We start from the raw sequence: 5,942 nt of genomic DNA, 5'->3' as shown, positions 1-5,942 counted from the left end.
AGCAAAAACAGAAATTTGTTTAATTATCAGACTATGCTTGGTTTGGATATATGTATGTATATACAAATGTACGAATAGGAATTCTATGAATAATGGAATAAATTAATGAAGCGTCAAAATTGCAAGAAATTTAAATGTTAAGAAATAGACCAACGTATCCAATCCAATTTGAGAGTGTGTTAAAACAGTTTAATTTTTATTTCATAAATTGAAACATTATATTTTGTTTTTGCAAAATAGTCAGGCTGAATCCCAGTTTGTTGTTTTTATAAAAAACAACTATTTATTAGTGGGGAATGTATGGCATTGTTTGCCGAAGGGTAAGGCAGGGAAGACTATAGTTTCGGATGACGACACTGATCCTCATCAGTTCTCTTAGTTTTTTGTTGGAATATTCTCCCCAGAAGCTATTGCTTCTATACAAAAAAACCGTTCATACCCAAATGTCTCTTGTAACAAAGCTAAGTACTTAGCTGACCAAAGACATAAACTGTATGAGAATTTCGCTGGAGCCTCACTTCGAGGTTAATTACAAAATTTGTATTCTATAGCGTATAGATTTATCCCTGAAGGACATTGGGCCGAGAAGTTGATAGTATATCCAAGAGGAGTGGTTGGCCTTTAAATTGATGCCAAATATATTGTCGTATGTACTCGGATGTGGGAGTTACACTTAAATATTTACAGGTGTTTACGTATTCAGATATTATTTAATAATTTAATACCACACTGAGGGGCGGAAATATAGCGCAGATTGCTTTGAAATGTTCAATGAGGTTCCAGTTATGGTCAAGGACAACGCCTATAATTTTCAGAGATGATCAGATAATAATTTTGGAATGAAGTGGACCGAACACTTTTTCGATTCGATCTATATGGCACAAATGACAGCCGAAGGGAATCTGGACAAGTAATTAGAAGGGCTGTGCTGAGTATTAGTAATATTTGTTGACCTCAGGTCGGCCAAGAGGGTGCAAATATCGCGAATATAAAACTACAGAAAGTTATATTTTCGTCGAAGTTGTGTAGGGTATCATATGGTCGGCCCCGTCCGACTATACTGCACCGCTCACTGGTTTTTATGTACTTTTGTTTTAATATTGTATGTAGATATATTAAGTTTGTGATCCGGTTATTAGTAATACAATTATAACTTCAGTCGTGTGGCTAATATATGAAATACCACGAATAAATCGATTCTTTATACCCTTCCACACACTGTGGTACAGGGTGTTATGCTTGGTACATATAACAGGCAAAATGAAACGGCTAATGAGGGTTTATACACTTTGATACGGCAGAATGTCCCTCATCGAAATATTGGTTATAGACTTGATTGATTTCATCCACACATTGCACTTCGAATTATTTCTACCATAATAGTTCAAGTTCGGAGATACGGGATATCGGCCCACTCCTTCTGGTACCTCCCCCACAAAATGGTCAAAATGTTCTAAACATTAATCTTATAATATCAAGCGAACGAACTATCCGATTTTAACCAAATTTTCTACAACCTATTATCTTTACTAAACCCATTGGTCCAGACCTTCTGGTACCTTCCCCACAAAAGGTCGAAATTTTCGATATTTATAAACCGAATACCAGGCGAATGGAATGTCTATTTTGAACCAAACTTTCCCTTACCCATTACCATTACCAAGCCTAGATCATGTCCAAATTTTTCATCTTTGTAAAATATTGACCATTTGTCGGAAAACTACCAGAAGGGAACCAAATGGTCAATATTTTACAAACTTGAAAAATGTCTGAGACACAAGCCATAGGATGACGGTATATATCTGTCGACCCATGGTTCTTTTTGAGAATATGCATAGAATCATTTTCTGAGTCGTCCAATTTTATGTAAATAGAGCACCATACTGCCAATATTTGTCCAATTGAGACAAAATTTTAAACAGGGTACTGAATTAATTCCGGATTGATGTGTGTAAAGTTATGTTGGAATCGGTTGCGATTTATATACATCTCCCATACATAGTTTCGTCCGATTTTATGAAAATGGAGGACAATACCGAGCCAAAGATTGGACAGTAAACTGAATTATGTCCAGATTGATGTATGTGAAGCGTTGTTGAAATCGATTCAGATTTACATATAGCTCCCATATATAGTTTCGAGTTAGTTAAATAGAGCACCACACTGCTAATATTTGTCCGATTGATACAAAATTTTGCACATAGTATTGAATTAGGTACTGATTGATGTATGCATAGTGTTGTTGGAATCGGTTCTGATTTAGATATAGCTTTGGTGCAAATTGAGAAGCCTATGTCTGTTCAATTTGCATGAAATATTGCATATTATATTGGATGGAAGTTGTTTCAAGTTTAGATATAGCTTCCATATATATTTTCATCCGATTTCACCCATTGTTGTACCAAATAACTAAAGTTTGTACGATTAAGACGAATTAGTGCACAACGTATCAAATGAAACCTAGAATAAAGTGTATTAGATTTTGTGTCGAGTTACATTTTGGAAAGCGCATTGTACTTCAGCCCGATTCCAATTCAATGGTCTCCCAAAGATGTTATGTCTATTCTATATACAGGATATTGTACATATGAGCATCTCTCGTATGTACACAAAGTGGTGAAGGTTACTGGTTTATTGTTGCATATAATTATTTCCGATATCTTATGCCTCCCTTGCATATATGGCCAAGTCCATAAAATTGTATTATGATCCTTGTTTGGGTTTTCAGCAAGTATATATGCTTACCATATAATATAGGGTACAACAAGTGCAACTCTTCCCAGCAAAACACAATGTTTTCTTATTCTCAACTCCTTCAATCCGAGTTCAGTTGTCAGAAAAGTTTCTTTATGTTTCCTCCACATACACACACCAAGCCATTCTTACAAATTTATGTTTAGAAGTTTTTTGATGCGAAGGTATTGCATTTCCTAAAATTCGCTGCACAAATATTCTGCATAATTTTGTTGTTATGATGATTTTCGAAACAAAATTTTCTTAGAAAGTTTGACTGCGTTCTTGGTTTTTTTTCACTCATTTGATAATGAAATGGGCGGGGAGAAACAAAACTCTGCAATCAAGATTATGAAAGTTTGTGTTATTTGCCAAATGTTAAGCGCTGTGGCAAATGAGGTTCTTAAGCAATACATGAAATAGTTGCGAATCTGTTGAAAGCAGTTAAGCGTGGTGAATAATGATAATATTTTGGGCATTTTATAAAGAGGTTAGGTGGTTACCAAAGACTTCAGGATGGTTTTTTTAAATTCGTTTATTTTATATTCTAGATACATGTCTTCGAATGTGCATCCGATTGACTTTCTTAAGTCCTGTAAATATTATAGTGATAATTAAAATAAAACTGATTTATCACTGCATGAATTTATATTTGTTATTCAAAGATGTGCTGACAATTTAAATTGAATTCATCCTGGAGAATTTAATATTACTGAGAAGAAAAAAATCACGATTTATTATGACTGTGTATATTTTTATACCCTTCGCCACACTGTGGTACAGGGTATTATGTCTTTGTACATATGTTTGTAACAGACAAAAAGAAACCGAGATAGACCCATAGTTCCTTTTGAGAATATTCATAGAATCACTTTCTCAGTCGATTTACGCATGTCCGTCTGTCCGTCCGTCCGTCTGTCCATGTTAAATTGTAAACAAAGTGCAGGTCGCATTTATTATCCGATTTGGATGAAATTTGGCATAGGTCACTTATTTGGTCCAAGGACGAACCCTATTGAAATTGAGAAAAATCGGTCAAGATTTAGATATAGCTCCCATAGTTTCGTCCGATTTTATGTAAATGGTGCACCAAAGTCCCTATATATCCTTTGATTTGCACGAAATTTGGCCTAACGTATTGAATTGAGCCTATAATGATGTCTGCCAAGTTTCGTGAAAATCGGTCCAGATTTAGATATAGCTTCCATATATAGTTTCGTCCGATTTAAGGTAAATGGAGTTCCAAAGTCCCTAAATATCTTTCGATTTGCACGAAATTTGGCACAGTGTACTGAATAAAGCCTAGAATGATGTGTGCTAAGTTTCGTGAAAATCGGTTTAGATTTAGATATAGCTCCCATATATATATTTTCGTCCGATTTAATTTAAATGGTGCACCAAAGTCCCTAAATATCTTTCGATTTGCACGAAATTTGGCACAGCGTACTGAATTAAGAATGATGTGTGCTAAGTTTCGTGAAAATCTGTTTAGATGTAGATATAGCTCCCGTATATATTTTTGTCCGATTTAAGGTAAATGATGCACCAAAGTCCCTAAATATATTTCTATTTGCACGAAATTTCGCACAGTGTATTGAATTAGGCCTAGAATGTTGTGTTCTAAGTTTCGTGAAAATCGGTTCAGATTAAGATATAGCTTTATATAGTTTCCTATTTTATGTAAATGGTGCACCAAAGTCTCTATATATCTTTTGATTTACACGAAATTTTGCATAGTGTTCTGAATTGAGTCTTGAATGACGTGTGTTAAGTTTCGAGTAAATCGGTTCAGATTTAAATATAGCTCTATGTATAGTTTCGTCTGATTTTATGTAAATGGTCCACTAAAGTCCCTATATATCTTTCGGTTTGCACAAAATTTGGCACATCGTTATTAATTAGGTGGTTTATGTTTCCTGAAATCGTTGAAATCGGTTCAGATTTAGATATAGCTTCTATTTAGTATAGGTTGCAGAATGACATGTTTATAGATCCAATTTCATTTTACTGGTCCATTAAAAATGTGACGTCTTTTAGGATTCATCTGTTGAATATACCCATAGTGGTGAAGGGTATCATATAGTCGGCCCCGTCCGACTTTACTACTTTCCTTACTGGTTGTTATTGTCGGATGAGCATTGCGTGAAATGCGTTGAACATATTTTATTTAATTCATGGTAATTTTTAATTAAATAGCAGTAAGAAAACCTCAAAACTCAGACGGGCCCGACTATATAATACCCTTTACCGCATACAAGATATGTTCTTATGCACAATATTCTGTAGTACGTGATTTACACAGATTTTTGAACCAATATAAAACAACACAAACCATTGTGAAATCTATGAAAATGTGCATGTCAATCGGGCACACTTGTGTTCTTTGGTGTACCATTTGTATGAAATCGAACAAAAGTATGTGAGGGAGCTATGTGTTAATCTGGACATTATTGAGCATCCGTGGCAAACACACCTACAATGTAAGCAAATGTTAAAGTCAATGACAGCTTGGGGTCTTCGGAGTAACAGTTATATGAAATTATGAAAATTATTTATGAGAGCTATATATAATTGTGGACCTATTTATTGCAAACATGAAGCAAATCATTCTTCATAGATGAACTAGAGGTCTATAGAAGACTCAGAGATCTTTCTCATAGGAAACCTAGGTCCTCATTTCTTTATAGAAGAGTTAGAGGCCCTGTTCGTCAGGGATCTAAAGGTTTTCTTCGTATACACCAGAGACAAATAATATGACTTTTTATTGAAGATTCAAAATACTTCTTAATAAAGGATTTTTTCATAGAAGACTCGGAGTGCTTTTTCATACAGGTCTTCATCATGGTAGACTTATGTGTATTCTTCATTGAAGTCTAAAAGCCCCCATCATCGGAAATCTTGACGTCTTCTCTATTGTAAACATGGTCCTGAAGGTGCAATTTATTTGGGAAAACGTTGAGCATCGGTCGAACACATAAATGGAACCTCTACCTAAAACTAAGACTAAGAACTTAATATATACCTTTATATGCTCCATTCGTGTCAATCGAACGAACGTATGGAGTTTGGTGCATCATTTACTTAAAATCGGACAATGATATATATGACAGCTATATCTAAAACTGAATCGATTTAAACTAAACTTACAGTAAGTCAAATCGGAAGAAACTATATCGACACCAATTGTAGTTTTCAAAAATAGGTTCATC

The sequence above is a fragment of the Musca vetustissima genome, unplaced genomic scaffold (genome assembly GCF_032173495.1).
Source record: "Musca vetustissima isolate MV318-11 ecotype Yass unplaced genomic scaffold, APGP_CSIRO_Mvet_v1 utg105782, whole genome shotgun sequence".
In the NCBI taxonomy this organism is placed as follows: Eukaryota; Metazoa; Arthropoda; class Insecta; order Diptera; family Muscidae; genus Musca; species Musca vetustissima.
This window is presented reverse-complemented; position numbering follows the sequence as displayed.